The sequence below is a fragment of the Heterocephalus glaber genome, unplaced genomic scaffold (assembly GCF_053883595.1).
Source record: "Heterocephalus glaber isolate CG9 unplaced genomic scaffold, H.glaber_assembly_v1.0 deba00000347, whole genome shotgun sequence".
Classification (NCBI taxonomy): Eukaryota; Metazoa; Chordata; class Mammalia; order Rodentia; family Bathyergidae; genus Heterocephalus; species Heterocephalus glaber.
This window is the reverse complement of record NW_028258143.1, coordinates 22060905-22085719: the sequence shown is the minus strand read 5'-3', so window position 1 is coordinate 22085719 and position 24815 is coordinate 22060905. Positions and strand designations below refer to the sequence as shown.

The window sequence follows — 24815 nt, the reverse complement described above, 5'->3', positions numbered from 1 at the left end:
AAGGAAAGATAGGGAAGAAGGCAAAGAAAAGAGACCTAGGGAGGGGAGGGCCCAGAGAGGGGAGACAGAGAAAGGATAAAGAAAAGGAAGATGGGAGAGAGTGGAGGAGACAGTCAGGCAGGGTAGAGCAGTGTAGTCCAGGCTGTCCAGGGAGCTGCTGGAAAGAGCAAGAGTTCACCAACCTCACAGAGGCAGCCAGCCCCAACCCAGCAGAGTAATCACGCTGGGGGCTTTGCTTAATTACAGGCTCCAGAGCTGGGTCTGGAGGCAGGGAGATACTTAGCTGTGTCCCCAGCCAGGTCGGGTGCTGGACCGGTTTGCAAGCCTGGGAGATATAAATACCCCACCTCCACCCACCCCAAGCCAGAAGCCTGTGGAGGACAGGCTGGGGGCTGCAGCAGGGCCAACTGGACACCAGCTCTCCCCAGGAACAGCTTTCTGAGTTCACTTGGGACAGGAGTCCCTGTGCTGGCCAGCCAGGAGGCCACAGGCCTGGGGAGGCCCGACTGAGCCTGCAGCAGGGGCACCTTCCCTCCTCTACATCTGGAGGCCTAGAGCCCTGGCCATAGGAAGGAGAAAATCAATCCCAATCCTGTGCTAATGAATAAAAAGTCCTCTTTATTTCACTACCGTTTTTGGTTCATTAAATTTTCCACAGATTTGCAGAGAAGAAAACATAATCAATAAACCCTGACAAAAGTGACGTGTGAAAAAGGCCAGAGAATGGAAAAGCGAGATAAAAGTGATATCCGATCACTGATTTCCGAGGCAGATGACGAGCTCGGGCTGCTGAAGAATCTCAATGGGCCATCGCCCCTCCACTGCTAGCCTTCCATTTGCTGCAACTCCTCATTCAAGACAATAGTAAAAGCACTAAAACTGTTTTTCTTATGCTAATGGCTGAAACTTGGCACTCAGTTAAAACACACTTCCCAGGGACCTGCTTTTTTTTTTTTAAACAACACACATGTGCACACAAATAAAACCACATTAACTTGTTCCATTTAAACTCAAATCTCAAAGAAACAGTTTAATATGTACTCTTTGGTCACATCTTAAATGAGTTATTTTCTCCCATATGTATGCTTTTTAAGAAACCAGAAACAAAGCCTAAACCTCAATATTAAGGATTCTTTTGCTGATGAAAGAATTGGGGGGAAAATAAGACACTAAACACACAGAAAGTATGCTGTCTTCATCCCTGTGTTTTTCCCAGGTTTTTTAATGTAGTTGCATACATTAAGGATGCTTTGTTGCTCTCAAAATCTAAAAGCAATGACCAATGATTTGCTTTTTAAAATCCTTGATATTCCACAGAAAACTCTCCGATTAATTTTAGAGAAAATGATTATTATTGAAACGGGTGTATGTGTTTCTTTGAAAATCACACATGAGTAGGTGTTACTCTTTACCCAAGGATACTAGCAATCGTCAATGTCCACGACCCTTTTCCCAATCTGCTTTTAAACAAGCGAGCAGTTTGCCTTTCCCCAGTTTTTTAGACGTGAGACAGCCTTGCACACTGAAATTGCAGGGCATTCTGGTTGTTGGTACAATCACCTTTTCTGCCTCTACAAATTTTCTGGAATCTGAGAACACTGTTTCTTTCTTTGGCATTCTTCACGTTTCATTTGTCCCTGCCTCTGACACTCACTGAAAAGAAAAAAGGAGGCAACTGCTTCCCCAGGGTTCCTTTTCAAAGGAGCCTGGTCCAGCAGGCACAGCTGCGGCTGTCCACAGCGAGGTCCACCTGTCCTGGCCATCTCTTGTCCCACAAGCTCCAGGAAACAGGCTCTGGCACAGGTAGATGTCCCCCTCCCCCAAGCCTAAAGTAGCTAGGCAGTTCACTCTTCCTTCCCCAGAGCGCAAGGCACAAGAAAGAAAGCCGGCTGAACACACATTCCTGGACCGGCCAGCTGCCCAGCCTGTAGACACACAAGGATGCAGAACTCTGGTTTTGAGTTTTAACAAGCCAGCCGAGTGTGAGGGGGTCACACTGGCTTTCAAAGTGCACATGACAACCTCCTGGTCTCATTTGAAGGGGCTTGCTGCACTCAAGTTTTCCCTTGGGTTGGCCAAAGGGGGCCCTGATGCAAGAAGGGTGTTTATAGGCAAATATCCAATTTTGTCTGTCTGCCTGCTGAATCCCCCAGTTGCTAATCCAGCCCCAGGGGCTGCACTGTGTACAGGGCACTTGTGGGAGTACAAAAAGCGTGAAGTATTTGTGTATTTTTCAGTCTGCAGTGCAAACAAGCGAGCTCTAGTACACAGCCCTGGAGATCCCTGCAGCCAGGCAATGAGCTGCTGACCCACAGACTGCAGGCCCCTCTTCTGACGAGGCACCTCAGAGCATTTCCTCTCTGTTCAGTGTTCTCCGAAGTGGGCTGGAGCATCCTGAGAAAGTGGAGGGGCTCAGCCTCAGAGTGGGCTGAGTCGAGAGCTCCTCGGAGGGCTGGGGACATTGGAGTTTGGGAGCAATCTGGAGGTCCCAGTGCCAGGAGTCTGAAGCCTGTGCAAACTTGGGCTACATCAACGCCCATAAAGGATAAAAAAATCCCTCACAGTCCTACCGTGTTGCTCAATGAGTCCCATCCTCGCTGGGAAGGGGTTTTCTCCCTCTTCCTTGGTCTCACCAGCTGACTTTGCAAACAAATCACTCTGAGCAGTTTGTCGGGTGCAAGGCTGGTTCACCCAGGGCAGGTGGCCTACTCTAAATGCCACTTGCTGCCAGCATTAGTTTAAATCCTTCTAGAATCAGAAACAACCTAGTGAAATTGGCATTGTCGTCAAAGCAAAGGGGAAACACAAAACCACCCTAAATCTTACAAAATATAATTAAAACTCTTCAGACAAGAGACAACTTTCCATGCAGCTAGGTTTGAGGAGAATATGGATGCCGAAGTCTCCACAAATCCTGGAACCCTCAAGAGAGCAACCAAACCTGGGAAATCGAAAGCAAGAATGATGAAGAAAGAGGAGCACAGGCAGGGAGGCCCTTTAGGGAGCATCTGTAGCACCGAGATTCTACATTCTGAAATCACTGCCCCAGGACAGACCAGAAGCTGGAAGAAGGCTAAACAGCCTCAAAACTCAAACCAGTCAAGCATGGCCAGGGGTCCCTTCCCTCCCTTGGGAAGATCAGCCCAGGCAGGTACACAGTGAATTTCCCCAGACGGAGCAACTTTGGAGGTGCACCCAGACCCAGGGAAGGCCTGCCCCCAGACACTCGGAAGCCAGAGGGGAAGGGAACTCCCGACCTAGGTAAGGAAATAGGCAGGGAGGGGGCTCCTAGAGGAGGTGGCTAGAACAAACAGATCTCATCAGGGAGACTCGTGACAAGCCCGCCTATTCCGCTGCTATCCCCCGCTGTATATTTTGGATTTCACAGTTTATTTACTTTACTTTTTGGCACCGGGCCCCCTGAGCATGCCAATACAATATTTGTTTAAACACTATTTTATGCCGCTTGCGAGGGAAACGTTTACTTTCAAATTCTCCAACATCCCCCAGAGCCTCGTCTGCAAACAGCATATGAGCGTTTTACAACTGCTCCCTTTATCTGAAGCTGTTGGGATTAAACCTTCACACGCCCGGCAGGGGCGGCGGGGCAGGGGCCCAGGACAGCGCCGCAGTCCCGGATCTGCAAAGCCCGAACTGCAGGCTGCGCACCCAGAGGGATGCCCGGGCTTGGGGTCAGAGGAGCATGTAAAACACCCCCAGGAACCAGACTCTAGGAGAGAGGTCTACTTTTCCAGCTGAGATCAACTCTGGGTGCACAAAGTAATTACCACGAAAAAAGAGGGCAATGAGAAGCACCCGATGGGGGCGGAAGTACCCCAAGCTCGAGTTCGCCCGAGCGCCCAGTGACCCGGGGTGAGGTGCACGGGTTCCAACCCCAGCTCCTCGCACTATAGAAGTCGGGATTCCTAGGAAATGACAGCAATTACTGCCGGGCTGAAAAGGCGCCGAGTTGGGTGGACTTCCAGCTCCCCGGAGCGGCGGGCTCGCTCACACTCACACACGCAGGCACGCACGCACACGCTCCCTTCCCCCACCCCGCCTTCCGCCCCCCCACCCCACCCCCGTCCGGGGAAAACGCTCCCCTCTCTAAACCCTTAATAGGATTGGCGCCCAACTCTCTCCGCGCCTCTCCCCATCCATCACACACAGATCAAGTTGCAGTAGTGGATTTTTCAAATTCCTCAGCAAATATACTTGTTGAGAGATTGTCCCTGGGGGGCTGGGAGGGAAACGACGAGTGGGGGGCGGGGATGAAAATGAGGGGTGGGGGGACCGGTACCCGGCCGAGGATTACACGCGAATCTCTCTGGGAAGTCAATGGGATCTCGGGACGAGGGCAGGAGAGGAGGAGGGAAATGGCCAGAAACGAAGCCAGAGCAGAGAGCTCTGCGAGGGGGAGGGGGCGACAGGGGCCGGCGAGGGGGAGGAAGAAGCGAGGAGGAAAGAAAGGCAGGGTTCCGGAGCGCGCAGCGTGGAGAAGTGAGTCAAAAGTTCATAAGCGGCCGGCTGCAGCCCCACCGCACACCGCAGACTCCCGCAGACGCTCCCACTGCCCACCTACGGGAGCTCAGAGCATCCCGGTCTCCGATCCCACCCTCCACCCTCGGCAAACCACCTCCCCTCCCCCCGCCCCTGAGTGGGGCGACCTGGCAAGGACCCGCCCGGCTGCGCACCCCAGGAGAAACGCTTTCCCCAGGTAGAGACGGAGGTGCAAAATCGATCCCTGGCCCCAAGTTCCCAGCGCCAAGATCCCTCTTAGGTCCTCTTCCTGCTGGGCCAGAGCCAGAATCGGGGTCGCCCCATTGGCCTCTAGTCCTTCTAACCCGGGGTCACGATCCCGCGCCGTGGCGCGGTACCCGGCCGAAGGACCCTCTGGAGACGGCGCAGCATCCCAATCGGCCGGGGCTCGGCGGAAACAGAAGGCACTTTGCAGCGACAAGCAAGCAAAAGAAGGCCAATGCAACTTTACCGAGGAGACAAAAGTTTGCCTCTAGCACGCAGGTGGCCTCTCAGGCGCCGGGCAGTGGCTGCAGGCCCCCATTCCAACTTGGCTGGCCCAACGACCCTGCCGCGGGCGGCCGTGTGCCGGGCTCAGGCTGGCCGGGGTGGGGCGGGCGGGCGGGCAGGCAGGGGAGGGGACCACGCAGCTGGGGCCGGGCAGCCCCTACAGCCGGCGAGCGGGCACCTCCTCGAGGCTCCGGCGTGCCGCGCGGCCCGCGCTCCTTCCCCCGGCTCCTTCTGCGCCTCCTCGCCTTCCTCCGCGTCCGCTGTCGCCGCCGCCGCCGCCGCCGCCGCCGCCTCCCGCTCCTCCTCGAAGTCTCATTGATGGGAGTTTGAAAAAAAGTCCGCGGAGCCGTGCTGCCTCGGCTGGCGAGCGCCGGCACTCCTGCAATCCATCAGCTCCGCCGGACGGCGCAGCGCCCCCGCGCGCTCGGCTTTGGCACAAACGGTGGCCGCGCACCGCCCCCCCCCCCGCCCCCGGGGAGACTGGGGGGGGATCTGGACGCCTCGCTAAGGGGAGGGGAGAGAAAGGGGCGACGGGGGACACTTCCCCCTTCCCGGCAAGAAAGTTCGAGCAGGGAACGGGAGAACTCGCCGGTTTTCGACACTTTTTTCAAGGCGCCGGGACGGGGGTTGGGAGGTGTTGCTAACTCAAGTCAGATGAGCTGCGGAGCTCAGGAGCTCTGACTGCTCTGTTTTCAATCTCTGAAATCCCCCCGCCCTCCCCACTCCTCCTTCCCTCCGCCCGGAGATGCCCCGGTCGCTGTTCCCTGGGCGCCCGCTTCTCCAGGCGCCGGGGCGGAAGCCAGGATCGAGAAGGAAGGGAGGCAGGGGCTCGGTCCACGCGGACCCTCTTCCTGCTGGCGGCGAACGCAGGTGCCAGGGGTCATGCTGCGCCCCCCTTAGCGGCTCGCGCAAGTTGCCTGCGGAGCGCATGTTGGCGAGAAACGAAGCAGCCTTCTGGGTTTGGTGCATATGTTTTCTAAGGAGGGTTTTTGTTTTGTTTTGTTTTTTTGGAGACTCCACTAGAGCGGCTGCAGCCAGATGGAAGTAATCAGAACCCAACAACGGAGAGAGGGTAGAAAAACCCTCGCTGAATTTTCGGGCCAAAGTGTGGATGGGACTATGTGTCAAAAAACTTGCTTGAGCTAACTGGAGGAGTCCTGGGACCTCCAGCCACCCCACAGCCCAGAACTGGCCGCCCGACTTGGAGAAGGAGGAGGGCCGCTGGCTAGAGTGCCCTCCCAAGGCCTCCAAGGCTCCGGAATCATCCCAACAGTGCCTTGTGAGAGATTTTTTAATATTTCTATTTAACGTTTGCAGGACACTTAAAGCCAAGTGATACGGTTCTAATTTCCTTTGTATTATTTAACCTTGTCGCCTCTGAGAGGTAGTCTCTGCTCCCCCTGCACAGCTGAGAAGACTGAGGTTTAAGGAAATGGAGGGACTTGTCCAAGGTAAGAGCACTGAGCCACCTCCCTCCGTGGGTTTCAGTCTTCCTGCCTTGGCTGAGTATGAATGTGTCCTGTTGAGGTTGGGGAGTGTTTCATCAGCCCCTCTTAGAGTTGCCTGTTATCTGGAATGCAGACTGCAGGCCCGGTTTCATCCCCCCAGTGTAGCTGTGACCTTCCCAGGCCCATTTTTCCTTTTTGTCCATAACTCCATTTACCTTTAACTCTCCCCTAACTTTATTTATTGATGCTGGGAATCAAACCTTGGACCTTGTACATGCTAAGGACACACTGTACCACCGAGTTACTCTCCCAGCTACAGTCCCACCCCACCCCCTTTATTTTCGGTGCTGGGAATTGAACCAAAGGCCTCCTGCATGCTAGACAAATGCTCTACTTATGAGCTACATCCCAGCCTTATTTTTTACTTTTTAACCAAAGGGGAAAGCATTACCTCCTTCCCCTCCCCCTGGCACTCATTTATATGAGCAACAATTTCTTCTTGACCCAGACGGGGGAAAAAAAGGCAGAAAAATATTAGAACAATTTGATGCTAATTTTGTTTTCCTTGAGTAGGCTCTCCAGATGGAGAAAAAAAATTCCAAACTGGCAGTGTTTTTAAAAAGCAAAATTTGCAAAAGCCAATGCATTAAAAGGAGAAATCTGAAAGGGGCTTTTTCTTTAAATATGATCAGATTCACCATTCCTCCATGCTATTTGTTTAAATTCCTGCTGAGCTTTCAGAACACAGACTGGAAGGAGACAGAAAAAGTAAACCCTCCCTCCCTCCTTGGCTGTATTTTAATGACCCTATTCATATCTACCCCATGAAGCACGGGAATCATTTCTTGTTGCTGGAATATTAGCAGCATCAGCTGATTACTTCATTACGACCTTGTCTCTGTTGGTTTCCTTATGTTGTAAAGTTTGTGAAGAAGTTTAAACAAATCAACATTTGGGGATTTTTTTCCTTTTTCTTTGTTTTTTTTTCCTCAGACCAACTCAACTCCTGCTGGAATCCAGACACTCACAGAACCTTTCCCGGATTATTTTGGCAAAAAAGATGACTGTGGAGAAGATGGAATGTTTTCAGGTTAGGAGGGTTCTTTGAGCACCATGCCTTACTGTCTAGATGATCAGAAGTGTGGGCACCAAAAACAGCAAGAGAAAGTTTGGAGTGGAGATGTACTGGTGTGGCAGAGGAAGCCTTCCAGGGCACTGGACATCAGGTCCTCGGCCCAAATCTGTTACTCGGTGTATACTCTCAGGCAAGTTCAAATTCACTCAGTCAGCATCTTTCTGTGTGCCAGGCACTACACTAAGTAGCCGGGTAGCATTGTGAGTTACACCCATGAAAGCCTTCCCCTCATGGAGCTTGCTTCATTCATAAAATATGCATTCTCACAAATGATAAAAACCAAAAGCAAGGGACTCTGAAATCCACAGTTAGAAACCTGAGTGTAGGGGCAGGACAGTCTTTCCTGGGACAGTAAAGAAGGAATGAGGAAAGGTGGATGAGAAGGGAGAGGAAGAAGTGTCTGTGTGGCTCTTCCTTCTCTCTTTGTATGAGATGGGCTTGAATGATAAGACAATTCAGTCCCAAAAAGAAGCCATTTTTCCATTATTTCAGTGATCTAGGTATAGTCACATTGTTTAATGAATTCTGAGAAATTCAATTGACATTAGGCAATTGCATCATTCTGTGACCATCATTGAGTGTACTCAATTGCCCGATGTGACTTCTTGGTACAATCAAGAAGTAGAAGGAATACTACACTAGACAAGTAGTGGCAAACCCATGGCACACATGCCACAACCAGCTGTTACCATTGGAAGCTCTAAAAAGGTTTGCAATCACTGCTCAAGATTAACAATAAAAGTACAGTAAATAGTACAGTAAATACATAAACCAGTAACAGTCATTTATTATCATGAATCATGTGTTATATGTAATAGTGTACACTACTCTTTTATATGACTGGTAGTATGATAGGCTTGTTTACACCAGAAGCACCACACACCTGGAAGTAATATATTGTGATGAGATATTCCATGGCTGCATACAACAATATAAAGAATGGGAATTTTTGCTCTATTATAATTTTATAGGATCACCATCAGTCTCTTGTTGACCAAAATGTTGTTATGCAGTACATAGCTGTGCTGAGAAACAAACCTCCAAACTCAATGAAATAAAAGAACAATTTAGTATACTTATGGATTCTGAGGGATAGGAAAATCCAAGACAAGACATAACAGGGATGGTTTATCTCTGCTCCACTATATCCAGGCCTCCATAGTTGGCCGGCAGTGGAGAAACAGTCCTAAGCATGGCAGGCAGGAAGCAGGGGAAGTGAAGCAGCAGCAGCAGCAAACCTGTCTTTCCTTTTTATCTCATGCAGTGTATAAGCATTTTGAATGGTACCACCAACACCCAGGGTAGGGCTTCTGTCTTCAGTAAATCCATCTAGCCACACTTAGAAAGATGCTAATCCCAATCAGTGGATTAATTTAGAACCATACACCCTTAAAACCCAGAATCACACTGTTAAGCCCCTTAGATCCAGGTGATCTTCAGACACCTTTGGAAAGCCCCACCTATGATTAAATGAGGCTTTGGGAGGACATCTAAATACAAGCTGTAACAGGCACTAATCTCATTTCTTTTTTTTAACTTCATATTTTTTATTAGAACATATTTGTCATACCATAGATCACAGTCATCATAGGGAATTTGTACCTGTGCATAATATATCTTTTTTTTTTTTTCTTTTTTTGGGTTTTTTTGGTACCAGCGATCGAACTTGGGTCCTTGCACTTGTGCAGCAGGTGGTGAAACCAGAGCTAAATCCCTGGCCCAGCATAATATATCTTGATTCTTCTTTTTTTTCCCCATTAACCTACCCTCCCTTAAACTCTTCTTCCCCTCCCCATTTACAAAACTTTGTTGCCATTTTTTCCTTCTATTCTGTTTTCCCTTTTCCCTTCCTTCCCATTCCCTCCCTTGTTCCCCTTCCCATTTGAACATATTCTTCCTACTTCTCATCTATTCTCTATACACAAGAGAAACAATGCAATATTTAAACTTGTGTGTCTGATTTATCTCACTTAAGATTAAGATTTATCTCACTTAAGATGATCTTGAGGTATCCATTTTCCTACAAATAATTCAAGTTTGTCCTTCTTTATGGCAGATGAGTATTCCATTGTATACAAATACCACATTTTCAGGCTGGGGATTTAGCTCAGTGGTTCTGCTGTCTGCCTTGCAAACACAAGGTCTTGAGTTCAATCTCTGGTACCAAAAAAAATTTTTTTAAATAAATACCACATTTTTTTTTACCCATTTATCTGTTGATGGGTTCATGGACTGTTTCCAGGATTTAGCTATTATAGATTGTGCTGCTATAAATATAGGTATGCATATATTACTGTGGTATGATGATTTTAACTCTTTCAGGAAGATACCTATGAGGAGAAGAACCAGGTCAAATAGAACCTCTAGTTTTAGTTTTTTGAGAAATCTCCATGCTGATTTCCATAGTGGTTGTACCACTTTACACTCCTACCAGTAATGGAGAAGGGTTCCTTTTTCCCCACAGCCTCAGAAGCATTTAATATTGGTTGATTTCTTTTCTTTCTTTCTTTCTTTTTTTTTTTTTTTGGTACTAGGAATCAAACTCAGGACCTTCTACTTGCAAGGCAGGCAGTGGGACCACTGAGCTAAATCCCTGGCCCTGTTCGTTGATTTCTTTTTTGTTTGTTTGGTACCAGGGCTCGAACTCAGGTCCTTGAGCTTGCAGGGCAGGCGGCAGAACCACTGAGCTAAATCCCTGGCCCCTGTTGGTTGATTTCTTAATGATAACAATTCTTTCTGGAGTGAGATGGAATCTCGGGGTTGTTTTAATTTGCATTTCGCAGATGACCAGTGATGTTGAGCATTTTAAAATACATTTATTTGCTCTTTGTCTTTCTACATCTGAGAAGTATCTATTCATTTCAGATGCCATTTTTGGATTAGGACTTTAAATGGAGTGGTCTGATTTATTTTTTTTAGTTCTTAATATATTAAACATGTTACTCCTTTGTCTCAGGAGTGACTGGTAAAAATTTTTTCCCTAGGCCTGAAAAGTGGTGAATGCCTATAGTCCCAGCACTCAGGAGGCTGAGGCAAGGAGGATTGCTGTGAGTTCAAGGCCAGACTGAACTGCATAGAGATACCCTACCTCAAAAGGATTTTTTTTCTCATTCTATGGATTGTCTCTTCACTCTGTTGGTGGTTTCCTTTGCTGTACAAAAGCTTTTTAATTTGATGTGATCCCAGTTGTTGATTCTTTGTAATATTTCCTGTGCAATCAGGGTTTTGTTTGTAAAGTCTTTGCCTATACTTATGTCTTCCAGAGTTTTACCTATTCTGTCTTCCAGCAGATTAAGTATTTCTGCTTTAATAATTACATCTTTGATTCCTTTCCATTTTAGTTAAGTGGATGGTAAGAGATATGGGTGTAGATTCGATTTTTGGCATATGGAAAGCTATGCCATTTATTAAAGAGGCTATCTTAAAAACAAAAATAAAAGAGGGTATCTTTCTTCCAGTGAGGGTGTTCGGCCTCTCTGTCAAAGATAAGGTAGCTGAGTGTGCTTGGAGTTGTTTCTGCATCTTCTACTCAGTTCCACTAATCCTCAGATCTGGTTTTTTGCCATTACCATGCTATCTTTATCACTGTAGCTTTGTAGTATAACCTTCAATTGGGGATTGTGATGCCCCCTCCCTTGCCCTTGCTTTTGCTATTCTAGGTCTCTTCTGGCTTCATATGAATTTTACGATTGTTTTCTCTTATTCTATGAGGTATTCTATTGGTCCTTTGATCAAGATTGCATTAATTTTATATAACAATTTTGGAAGTATGGCCACTTTCACTATATTAGTTCTGCCTAGCCAAGAACAAGGGATAGCTTACCATTTTCTATTGTCCTCTTTTGAGCTCTTTTTTCACAGTACTTTTCAATGCATAGGTTTTTCACTTCCCTTGTTAGATTGATTCCTAAGTATTTCAGCTTTCTTGATGCTGTTGTGACAGATGTTGTTTCCCTAATTTTTCTCTCAGTAAGTTTGTTATTTGTGTACACGAAGGCTATTGATTTTTATCCTGCTACACGACTGCATTTGGTTATTAATTCTAGGAGTCTTTTGGTGGAGTTTTTGGAGTCTTCTATGTAGAGTATCATGTCATCTCCAAATAATGATAATTTAACTTCTTCCTTTCCTATCCATATTCCCTTATTTCTTTCTCTTATCCAATTGCTCTGGCTAGTGTTTCCAGAACTATATTGACAGAGTGGTGATAGTAGGTATCTTTGTCTTGTTCTTGATTTTAGAATGCAAATTTTCAGTTTTTGACCATTTAATATGATGTTGGCTATTGATTTGTCTCAGATAGCTTTTGTCAGATTGTGATAAAGACCATCTATTTCAATTTCCTGTAGGGTTTTTATCAGGAATGTGTTTTGGAATTTGTTGAATGCTTTTTCTGTGTCTATTGAGATGATCATGTGGTTTTTGTCCTTTGTTCTATTAATGTGTGTATTATATTTATTGATTTACATATGTTGAACCATCCCTGCATCCTTGGAATAAATCCTACTTGGTCAAGGTGTATAATCTTTTTGATGATTTGTTGCACTGTGCTTGCCAGTATCTTATTGAGCATTTTTGCATCTATGTTGATTAGGAAGATTGGTCTGTAGTTCTCTTTTTTTGGTTGGCTAAATCTCTGGTTTTGCTATCAGAGTAATGCTTGCTTCCAGGAATGGCTTTGGGAGTATTGCTTCTCTTTTGATTTCATTAAATAGTTTGGGGAGTAGTGGCATTAGATCTTCTCTAAATTTATTATAGAATTCAGCACTGACTCTGCCAGGACCTAGGCTTTTCTCTTTTAGTAGTTTGTGTTTTTTTAAATTATTACTTCTTCAATTTCATTGCCTGATATTGAAGTACAGGTTCTCAAAGTAGGTACTGATAATCTTCTGGATTTCTTCAGATTCCTTTGTCAGCTCACTCTTTTCATTCCTAATTGGAAAGATTTGGGTCCTTTCTTCCCCCCCCCCCCCTTTTTTGTACTGGGGATCAAACTCTAGACCTTGTGCTTGTGAGGCAAGTGGCAGCACTACTGAGCTAAATCCCCAGCCTTTCCTTTGTTTTTTGATAAGGATAGCTAAAGGTTTGTATATTTTATTTAGTCTTTCAAAGAACCAACTCCTCAATATGTTGATTCTTTATATTGTTTTCTTAGTCTCGATTGCATTAATTTCTGCTCTGATCTTTATGACTTCCTCTCACATACTTGCTTTGGGTTTAACTTGCTCTTCTTTTTCTAGAACTGTAAGGTTCAACATTAGGTTATTTATTTCAGCTCACTCTGTTTTTCTGATCTGGGAATTCACTGTTACAAATTTCCCTCATAGGATTGTTTTCATTGCATTCCATAAATTCTGGCGTGTCGTATTGGCATTATCATTTAACTGTAGAAATTATCTAATTTCTTCTTTAATTTCATCTGTGACCCATAGGTTGTTCAGGAGGGTATTAGTTAATTTCCATATGTTTATGTAGTTCTTGTGGCTTCTTTTGCTATTGATTTCCAATTTCATTGCACTCTGATCTGATAATGTGCATGGGATAATTTCACTTCCTTTGCATTTACTTAAGCATGTTCTATGAGCAAGTATGTGGTCTGTTTTGGAGCAAGTCCCATGTGCTGCTTGTGTATTCTGTTGTTATTGGGTAGAATAGTCTGTAGATATCTACTAAGTTCATTTTTTCAAAGGTTTGGTTCAGCTCTAATATTTCTTTGTTGATTTTTTTTGTTTAGTTGATCTATTTGTGACACTGGGGTATTGAGGTCCCCATTACAATTTTATTAGTGCCTATCTGACTTTTCATATCCATTAGTGTTTGTTTTATTTAGTTGGGAGTGGCAGTATTTAGTCCATATATATTTATGATTGTTATCTCTTCCTCTTGGATTGTTCCCTTAGCAAGTATGTTGTGACCTTCTTTGTCTTTTCTGATCAGTCTTGACTTGAAGTCCACTTTGTCTGCAAATAGAATAGTTGCCCCTACTTTTTTCCAGCTTCCTGTCACATGGAGTATTGTTTTCCATCCATTGACTTTCAGTCTATGAATTCCATTCTGTGTTAAAAGTATTACTTCTATGTAGCATATTGTTTGGTCTTATTTCTTGATTCATTCTGCCAATTTGTTTCTTTTGATTGGTGAATTGAGACCATTCACATTGATGGTTATAATTGCTACGTATTGACTTATCCTTGTCATTTCCTGTTGTTGGTTCCCTTTCTTTCCCTTCTGTTTGTTTGCCTTGGCTGAGGGACTCATTCTATTGGGATTCATGGAATTGTTGCCTTGTTGTCTTATTCTAGAATATCCCTTAGAACTTTCTGAAGTGATCATGAATCTCTTCAAGTGTTCTTTATCATGGAAGTATCTTTTTTCTCCATCAACTTTGAAAGATAATTTTGTGAGATACATCAGAGTTTGAAGTTGTTTTCTTTTAGGGCTTAAAATACTTCACCCCAAGCTATCCTTGACTTAATGGTTTGTGTTGAGAAGTCTGATGTGAATCTGATGGGTTTTCCTTTATAAGTGATTTGTTTCTTTTCTCTAACAGCTTTTAGTATTCTGCTCTTGTGTTGAATTTCTGGAATCTTGACTATTATATGCCTTAGTGTAGTTTTTTTCTGATCAACTATTTGGAGTTCTATATGCCTCACTTATCTGTATCTCTAATTCTTTTTCCATGTTTGGAAAGTTTTCTGCTATTACTTCTGTGAACAGATGCCCTTTATGCTATGTTCTGATTCCAATTAATCTTATATTTGTCTTTTTTACATCATCTAGCAGCTGTTGGATTGATTTTTGTGTGATCCCTTGCAATTTTTAGGAGGTCTTTCATTTGATGATCATCAACCACAACTTTGTCTTCTAGATCTGATAGTCTATCTTCACATTGGTTGGCTCTGCTGTCTGTACTTTCAGTAGAATTTTTAATCTCCTGGAATCCTATTTGAGAGCGTTTAATGGAATCTAGTTCTTTTCTATATTGGTTGTTCATTGTTTCCATGTCTTTCTTAAGCTTCTCTATTCTTTCTTTCTTTCTTTCTTTCTTTCTTTCTTTCTTTTTTTTGTATCAGAGATGGAACTCAGGGCCTTGCACTTGCAAGGCAGGCACAGCACTGCTAAGCTAAATCCCAGCCAAGCTCCCCTATTTTTTATCTGTATTTGCTCTAGATTCACTAACTATTTCCTTCATTATGGTCATCATCTCTTTATCTCTGTTTTGTTTTTGTCAAGAGACTTATTAATCTGTTCTCTTACTTCTGCTACTACCTTTTCATAAAATTCAGCTGAATGGCTTTTGATATTTTTCCACCACAAAACCCCCTTGATTTGCCTTGGACAAGTTGGGTATTATGGGTTGCATCTTGCTTCCATGTTTTCTCACTATTTTTGTTTGTTTGTTTGTTTTCTGCATTGAGGCTTATAAATTTTTTATGGTAGATGAACCTCTTTAGGAAATTATTACTGTTCAGAGATGTCTTCTAGGTGCAGCTGGGTTTTAGATTTTGAGTCTGTCTCAAGATCCTACCTCTTCAATTTATTATGAATGAAAGGTTGCTGCCTACTTGGCCTAAAACCCAGTTCTTTTTTTTTTTTTTTTTTTTTGATATCAGGGATTGAACCCAGGACCTTGCACTTGCAAGGCAGGCAGTGGAACCACTGAGCTAAATCCCCAGCCCTAAAACCCATTTCTTTGATACTGGACTATAGCATTATCTATGAGCCCCAGACAATCTAGGTATTTGCATACAAGGAAGATCAGTTGATCACAACAGCTATGTCACCTTGGGCTAAAGTAGTATAATCAGTAATAACAATGGCATCAAGCACAGACTGGAAAATGACAAACTGCAATAACTATTAGTCACCTTTAACCATAGGCACAAGATTTATAGTTATATAACAAAATCTAAGACAAATCATAAAATTATATGCAGTAAATATCCACTCAATAGAGCAATTTTACCCTAAGAGGAGAAAATTTTAAAAGGATAAGAAAAAAAATACAGAAATAAAAGAAGAGAGATTCAAAGTGAGGCTAAAGGACAAAGGAAGATTAAAGATTACCCAGGCCTCAGAAAATTGGAGAAGACAACAAGCATGAAAGAAAGGAAAAAACAAGAACAAAGTAAAACAAAAACACTAAAAATATTGACACTAATGAAAAAACAAAAACAAATAATCCAAAAAAAGAAAAAAGAAGAAGAACAACAACAAAAAGCCCACATGCTATGGAGAAAAAAAAAAAAGAAAGAAAATTCTTTGTGATTTCAAGCCTGTGGTTATCTTCTGAGATCTTCAATTTTGTGCTAGTATCCAGTTAGGGTGTGGTTCTTTGCTCACTGGTAGACTGAGGAGGCAGTTGGAGCCCAGATCCATGCTGGATAATCCCAGCAAGGCTGCAGTAGCATTATGGTAGGATGCCATTTCTAGTACTTTCAAATCTACAGAAGTTCAGGCTTATTCTGGCCTCTGGTTGTCAGGTTAGGACATGAGTCATTTATCTTATAACACTCTGGGTATCTCCTTCCAGCCTGACCATGGCTACCTGACCCTGGACATCTTCCATGGTTGTCTGTCACCCAGTCACTGTGGGTTTTTAACACTGGGAGCCCTGAGAGGAAGCCAACCCACAGCCGCTCCAAGTCCCAGGTTCATTTCACCCCTCCTTAAAATGGTGTGAGACAATCACTGTCTCCAGGGAACACTGCAGTCACTTGAACTGGAGTCACTTACCAGCTATCTTAGTGCAAGGCATCCACTGCTCTGTTCCACTGGTGTGTTTCTCCCTGGAAGCCTCTGGAGTCACCCACTTTCACTGTGTCACTGTAGATTTGATCATTCCCTCTCATTTCCTGAGCCAGGAGCCAGGGAGAAAGTGCAGACTGCCCCTTCCTTTTTCTGCTTTGAGGTCTGTCTTCATTTTCTCCATGGGCTCCAATTTTTCCCTTCAGATCCCTCCTGGGTCCTGGGGATTCACCTCCCTCCTTCTCCTCTTCCCTATTTTGCTGCCTTCCAGTGACCGGATTCTAAATCTTGGAGAGGCCAACTTGCTGCTCACTGCTCTGCCATCATCTCAAAAGTCACTAATCCCATTCTTAAGGGCTCCATCCGCCTAAACTAATCACCTCACAAAGAACCCACCTCTTAATTCTTTTGCATTAGTGATTAAGTTTCAGTGTATGAATTTTGGGGGGAACACAGACATTCAGACCATGGCAATCCAGTAGCAAAACTTAGGAGCACAAGAAAGAACTTGAGGGGCCCAATCCCTACCTCAAGGAGTCTATGCTATCATCAAAAGATATATACATCTGCCCACCATTGAAGGACACAGAATGGTGCACTAAGTAGAGAGTGTGCAGATGACCAGTTCCCACTTTAATAAAGTAGACCAAATAACTATCAATGACCAAAGAGGAGAGGCAGGAAGCCATCAGCATAACGAAGGAGAACTAGTTCCCAAAGTGGAGTGATCAACTGTTGCTCCTCAGGGCCCTCTGCCTACATCTTCTCTCCACCCCACTGTCCCTCCCACAGTCTTGGAGTCACTTCTGTGACTTAGTGTTGTCTGTTATCACAGCATACATACATATGCATGGGTTACACTGAACCTTTCTAGGGAGATACTTCCTACTACTATGCATGCATTATCACATTATTTCCAGAGTAAGCTTCTATGGGAGTAAGAAACATGAGGATGCCTGGTAATGAGGGGAAATGGCTAAGGGGACAAGTACAAAAAGGGAAGATATCAGGCAAGCCAAAGACCAACAAGCATCTGATTTGTAGCCCAAATCTTCAACCCTCTCCCAGACAATTTGGTTAGTAAATCACTACAGAGATGCACAACAAATGTGCAAAGTTGGAAAAGTTAGGAACCTTTCCCCATGGAAGCCTCTTTTCCTCTTCAGGGCCATCCTAGAGGACACAGCTGGGAGAGTCAAGTGCAAAAGGCCTAGAACTCTGTGGCTAATAGATTCATCCTTGTGCCCATCTATGCAGATATTTCCTTGTTAGTTGCTTATTGTCTTAGTACTTCCTCGTGGCTGGGACACCTGCACTTTAAAGAAGAAGAGATTTATTTTGGCTCACAGTTTTGGAAGTTTCAGTCCATGTTCAGCAGGCTCAAACACAAAATCAGCATGGTAAAAGGGCCTAGGCAGAAGAAAGCTGCTCACATTGTGGCAGTCAGAAAGGAGAGAGAGAAGCCAAGAGCTGAGGAGGAGACACTCTTCCAGGCCACACTCCCAGGGACCCATGTCTTCCAATCAGGCCCCATCTCCTAACAGCACATTCAGCTCTGGATTCATTATTGGATGAATCCACTGAGGAATATAGCACCCCCATGATCCTTCAAAGGCCCCATCTCTGAGTACATGACAATTTAGAGGGACATCCTCAATCTAAACCATTACACACAGTCATCCTCATTGATCTGCTGCTGTATGCTGTGCACACTGGAGATGAAAAGATGAATGACTGGGCCAAGGATTTAGCTCAGTGGTTTTGCTGCCTGCTGCGCAAGGACAAGGACCTGAGTTCGATCCCCGGTGCCAAAAAAAAAAAAACAAGATGAATGACTGCAGTCCCTACCCATCTCTATCCTCTGGTGCCCTGATGGTGAGACCTCACCTGCCCTTCTCTCAGGCCAGGGTGGTAGGGCTGAGATGGTAGACTAGGAAGGGAAGGGGCTAGAGAGGGATTATCCTAAGCAGGCAAAAGGAAAGCAGGGCATGGAGAGAAGGGAGCAAGATCAGCTGGGCTCAGAGATGTAAGGATGTTTGTCCGTGGATTTTTTTGTTTCCCTCAGGACCAGCCCTCCCAGAAGTTGAGTTTCTTGAACAAATGAAGAAGACAGAATCATTTCACAGCCACCAAAGATTCCTGGAAATATCAATGGTCTACATCAATCATGACATAATGAGAGTCAATATTTCAAGACAATTCTAAATGAAATTCCTGAAGACGTCTAATTAAAATGGGATGGAGTTCTCATAAGATACAGACTGGTCTGCAGACTGATCTTCAGGACAGTGTCACAAGGTTCATTTGAATCAATCTCCTAATGCTTGTCCAGCATGCATGAGGCCTTGGGTTCCATACGCAGCACTGCACAACTAATAATAATTAGTTGATAATAAAAAGGATAAATCAGCCACCTTTCTTAGGAGCTACCTAGGAGGCCAATTCCCAGTACATTTGCTTCTTGGGTCCCATTCTCTCTGGGCATTGTCTGCAACAGAAGGAAGATAAGATAACATGAAATCACTGGAGGACTGTCATTAAAAACAATTTACATCTGAGTCTTCCACAAATGTGTGCAGCCCATTTCCTTCCTTTGGCACCTCCTCTGTTACCCATGACATTATTAATGTTTGAACTTGTCTGAAATGTGTTTTGTGCCTGTGTACTTGATGAGCCTCATTTTGCCAGAAGTCATTTGCAGAGAAGCAAGTCTCCACTGCCTTTGAATAAACTGAAGATGGATAAGAACAGAGCAGAGGTCCTTTCCTGACAACCTCATGGTAGACAGCCCATGTGGGGGCATTGGGTAGCAAGCCCCCTACCCCAAATTAGAATAGACAACAAAGGTTTCCATGTAAGTGAGCAAAACCAGTTAGAAGATAAAGTAGAAAAGAAGACCCCAATTATAAGACAAAGAAGCCAGGTGTGATGAAGCACAGTAATCTTAGTACTTAGGAGGCAGAGGCAGGAGGATCACCACAAGCAAGTTCAAGGCCAGCCTTGACTACATCGTGAGTTCAAGGCCAGCCTGAGCTACATAGCAAGATCCTGTTTCAAAAAACAAAACACAGCAAGCACAAGGACCAGAGTTCAATCCCCGGTACCAAAAACACCCACACCCCCACACAAAGGCAAAATAGGACAAAGAAAGTGAAAGTAGAGCTGGAGGCGTAGTCAGTGGTACAGCAATTGCCTAGCATGCATGAAGTCTTGGGTTTCATCCCCGGCACCTTAGAGAAAAGAAATAGAGAAAAGGGGGAGTGAAATCTAGAGCATAGACTATCTCATCTTAACTGTTAAAACAAATGCCAGAACCTAAATGAGAAAAATCATAAGACTCTGGAAACATGCAAAAGTAGATTTGAACACCAAAAAGACATGTATTATTAGACAGAAATGCTCAACATCATTGAGTAGTTTGTTCTCCCCAGATTAACAGACTAATTAATGCAATCCAAATAGATTCAGTTAACAATTACCAAGTTCATTTAGATGAAGAAAGACACACCAACAGCCAGCAATCCTCCGCAGAAGTAACTGGGGACAGAGGAATGGCCCACCCTTAAAACATAATACTTTTTCTTTTTCTTTTTTTGGTACTGGGGATTGAACTCAGGACCTTGCCACTGAGCTAATTCCCAGGCCCTATAATACTTTTTTATAGGTTAAAAAAATGGTACTGATGAATGAATAATAAGATTAATGATGTGAGATACAAAATCCAAAAACAGATTCAACTCTCCATGGAAAGTTAAATTTGGGTAGAGGTGGCATCCTAAATGAGTGGGTGAAAGATGTGCTTTTTAATTAGCTGCGTTGGGATAACTGGAAACCATACCGAAAAGGAAACTTGGAGCCACACATACTGACACATTGTGTTACATTGTACACCAGCATGAATAAAATTTAGATCTCATTGCCCACCAGCATTCATTCCAAATAGATTCATTATTTAGACATAAAAAGTTCAACTGTGCAAATGTCAGGTGGAAGCATGGGCAAATTGCTCTACATCCTAGGAATGGGAAGTATTTTACTAGCCAAGACTTGAAATCCAGGAACAAAAATTTTAAAAATGATATTAGATTACTTTTTTTTTTCGTACTGCTGTGGATGGAACACTGCCACTGATCTCCATCCTCAGCCCTCATTTACACTTTTAAAAAGAATATTTAAACACCTTCTTGGGAAATACTAAAAACCCTAAAAATGTGAACCCAGGAAAAATATATGCAACTGATTTTTGAAAAAGTTACTATCGCCTGTATATCAAAAACATCTAAACATACAGGTAAGTTCAACAACCTTATACCAAAAAGTCAATTCTCATTTAAAAAACAAAACCCTGAAAATGGCTCTTCTATGTATGAAAAGATGCTCCAACTTTCTTATAATAAGAGGAATGCAAATTAAAACTATTCTAGATACCATTTCTGCCCTGACAAAAATCAAGAGCTTCACAGCATACTCAGAATGAGCAGCAGGAATCTGGCTCTCACACTTGCTGATGGGAATTCTACCAAGTGGCCAAGCCCTCTGGAGGGAAATTTGGAAAAGCTGCAAAATCCCATATGCATTTGCCCTTTGACCTACTCATTTTACTTCTAGGGCGAAGGTATCTTAGCTATTACAAGGCATACACAGAAGATGGTTAGTAGCAGCCCTATCCAAAATATCAAAGAAGTAGAAACAAACAAATGATAGGAACAATGCCAATATACCCTTGTGAGGGCAGATTGAATGAAATATAGCATAGCTTCACAGCGGAGAATTACATGAGTCTAATAAGAAATGAGGAAATATCTTTATATGCATTACTAAGTGAAAGAGGCAAAATGCATATTGTTTGTTTTTTTTTAAAATGCATATTTTATAACACATTTTTTGTTCAAATGATGTACGTACACACATCAGAAAGAAGATTTTGTTTTGTTTTGGTTTAATTTGATTTGGTTTGACTTGGTTTGGTTTTTTTTGAGACAGAGTCTCACTATGTAATTCAGGCTGGACTTGAATTGACTGTGTAGCTTAGGCTAATGGCAGACTCGTGGCGATTCTCCTGCCTCAGCCTTCCAAGTGCTAAATTACAGGCCTATTTGTATTTTTTTTTTTTTTTTTGGCACAGCAATTGAACTCAGGACCTTGTACTTGCAAGGCAGGTGGTGGCACCACTGAGCTAAATCCCCTGCCCTATATTTTTATTTTTAGTCCATAAAATGTTTTCAAACGTTTTTCCTGTGGGAAAGAAGAGAATAAGACAAAAGCAATGGTGGTGGAAACTAGATTACTTTCTATATATCTTGGGTTTTTAGAACTGACTTTGGAACATAAAACTATTTTACAAAATAATACATTTTAAATAGTAATACCCAAAATTGAAGGTAAAATAAGACAAATAAACATAAATATGTGTGTAGTTAGCAGAAACAAAGATACTAAATATTCTATATATGTCTTAGTTACTTTCTTGTTGCTGGAACAAAATACCTGACACTCACAAGTTGAAGGAGGAAAGGTTATTTTGGCTCACATTTTGTAGAAATTTCAGTCCATAGTCAGTAGGCTCAAAGTTAGGGCAGCATGTCAGAGGGGCACAGCACAGGAGAAACAGTCCATGGCAGGGTAAGTAGGAAGCAGCACAGCTTCCCTCTTTCCCTTGTTATTCCAGCCAGGCTACAAGCCACCCACATCCAGGGTGGGTCTTCCCTCTTCAGTAAATTCATCAACCACACCCAGAACTATGCTAAACCAATCAGCACACTAATCTAGTATCACACACCCATGATCCAATCACTCCCAAAAGCCCCACCTATAAAGACATGAGGCTTGGGGGGGGCATCTATATATAAACCATAAAGATATGACTTAAAAATACATAATAATTTGACCACATCTCCTGAAGGGACATGCCTTTGGGACAGAAAGAATTAGAAGGGTTGGGGGAGGGAGAGAAATTGTTTCCAGGAATTATATAGTGGGTAGAATGTTGGTATTGATACCAAATATATAGTATGGAATAATGCATGTGAGTTTATTATGCCAATATCATTGAAAACTAGGATATTTCAGCATTGGAGAAAAGAGGCACAGATGTAGAAGTAACAAAGATAAATAAAATCTATGGTACTGAATTTAAGTTAGAAACATTATAAACTCATGAATATTTTATCTTTTTTAAAAAATTGTATTTCTTGACTCCACTGAAAAATACTAAAAACAATAACCAACCCAACAACAATGAGTACCCTGAAAATCTAAAATTTGACATCTAAATACCATTTCCTCTTATAAAGAACCGGAGCTCTGCCAGGCCTGGTGGCACACTCCTATAATCCCAGCACTCTCAAAGGCTGAGGCAGGAAGATCGAAAATTCAAGCCCAGCCCAGAAAACAGCAACTTAGCAAAATCTAGTCTCAAAATGAAGATTTAAAAAGGAATAGGGATGTAGCTCAGTTCAAAGGCCCCAAAATGAAAAGGGGGTGGGGCCTGAGGATGTTGCTCAGTGGTATTTGTGTAGCACATTGTCTTAGTTACTTTTCTCATTTCTGAGACAAAATACTGGACACCCAAAGTTAAAGGAGGAAAGGTTTATTTAGCTCCCAGTTTGTAGAGGTTTCAGTCCATAATTGGCTGGCTCCAAGGCAGGGTGTCATGGCAGACTGGCATTGAAGAGGAGAAACAATCCTAGGATCATATACTCTAGGTGCAGCCATGTCTCAAAAGCCCCACCTATGACTGCATGAGGCTTTGAGGGGATATCAAGACACAAGCCGTAGCACACATGGACATGTTCAGTCCTCAGTATCACTAAAAGAAAAAAGAGTTAAAGAATGAGAACTTCTCAGAGAAATGATTAGATCTTGGGAAGAAACTGTCCAAGAGAAACCTGTTATTGAACTAAGTGCCTCCGTTCTTCCAAAATTTATGTGTTCACATCTCAGCACCCAATGTGATAATATTTCGAGCAGGGGCCTTTGAGAAGTGATTAGGTTTATTTTTATTTATTTATATTTTTACTTTTTTGGAGACAAGGTCTATGTTGCCCAGGCTGGCGTGGTCTTGAACTTGTGATCCTCCTACCTTAGCCACCCCAGTAGCTGGGATTGTGATTAGGTCTAGAGGGATGGGTCTACCTGCCTCTTCTCACCCAGTGTCTCTATGCACAGTGCTGAGGAGAGGCTGTGTGGGCACACAGCACAAAGGCAGCTGCTTACAAGAGGCCCCACTTAAGAACAAACCTGCTGGCACCTCCACCTGGACCACCCAGCCTCACACAGTGAGGAACAAATGACAGTGTTTCAGCCCCCCAGTCTAGGCTTTTCTTACAGCAGCCTGAGCTAAAACAGAACCCAGAACATGGTCATGTCAGAAAGGTGTGGGCAGCATCAAACACATCCATAATTATGTCAGAGGACTCCGGATGCATTCAAAGGATTTCCGGGCCCAGGGATTTAGCTCAGTGGTGCCACCACCTGCCTTGCAAGCGCAAGGTACTGATTTCGATTCCCGATACCAGAAAACAAAAAACAAAAAAAAAGGATTTCCCCCACCAACTATGAGATATGTGTGTTTCCATGAGACTAATAATGCCAATGAATTAAAACACATCAAGTCAGGTGTGGTGGCACATGCCTGTAATCCTTGCTACTTGGATAGCTGAGGCATGAAGATCTCTACTTTGAGACAGTTTGGGCAACTTGGCAAGGTCCTATCTGAAATTAAAAATAAAAAGGGCTAGAGATGTAGCTCAGTGGTAGAGCTCTTGCTTAGCATGCACAAGAACCTTAGCTTTAATCTCTAGCACCACCAAAAAAAAAAAAAAGGCAACAAATATGCTTAGAAACATCAAATGGTACCCTATTTGTCTGAGCAATTTTTATATGTCAGTTAAAAAATTAAAACAGCTGGCATTGTAGCTCAGTAGTAAAGCACTTGCCTAGCATGAGTAAGCCCCTGAGTTTAATCCCTAGCACTGCAAACAATAATAATAATAATAAATAAAAATTACATTAAAATATGTTTAAATCCATATATATATAAAGATATTCAGAAAAATCCCAACTCACTGATTTTCTTGGACCTATGCTGTTCTTTTTGTTTGTTTGTTTTGGTACCAGGGATCGAACTCAGGACCTTGCGGTTGCAAGGCAGGTGTGACACCACTGAGCTAAATGCTTGGCCCAAACCCATGCTGTTCTTTACAATACCCAATAGCAAGCAGTATGTGGCTACTGAGTACTTCAAGTGTGCCAAGGCCAACTGAGGAGCTAAATTTTTATTTTATTCATTTGTTCCTTGATTTTGTTTATTTGTTTTTTGTTTTTTTGGTTTTGGGGACAGGGTCTCACTATGCAACCCAGGCTGGCTTTGAACTCACAGATCCTCCTGCCTCAGCTTTCCAAGTACTAGGATTACAAGCATGTGCCACCACACCTGACATTTTCATTGATTTGGG

General features: G+C 43.5%; 1 protein-coding gene and 1 long non-coding RNA gene across 3 annotated transcripts in view; one reads left to right on the top strand and one right to left on the bottom strand.

Moving 5' to 3' along the window:
- The window catches only part of Gli2 (GLI family zinc finger 2), a 222391-nt gene extending 216977 nt beyond the window's left edge, over positions 1–5414 (bottom strand). For both annotated transcript variants that reach the window (XM_021236521.2, XM_021236524.2), the window contains exon 1: positions 4991–5414. The gene's annotated coding sequence lies outside the window, so the exon portion shown is untranslated. The remainder of the gene's footprint in view (positions 1–4990) is intronic.
- A 139-nt stretch (positions 5415–5553) lies between these two features.
- On the top strand, positions 5554–24184 carry LOC101698025 (uncharacterized). Its single transcript, XR_204795.3, has 3 exons — positions 5554–6479; positions 7470–7566; positions 18425–24184. It is a non-coding gene; the product is annotated as an uncharacterized LOC101698025 (long non-coding RNA).
- Positions 24185–24815: the final 631 nt, after the last annotated feature.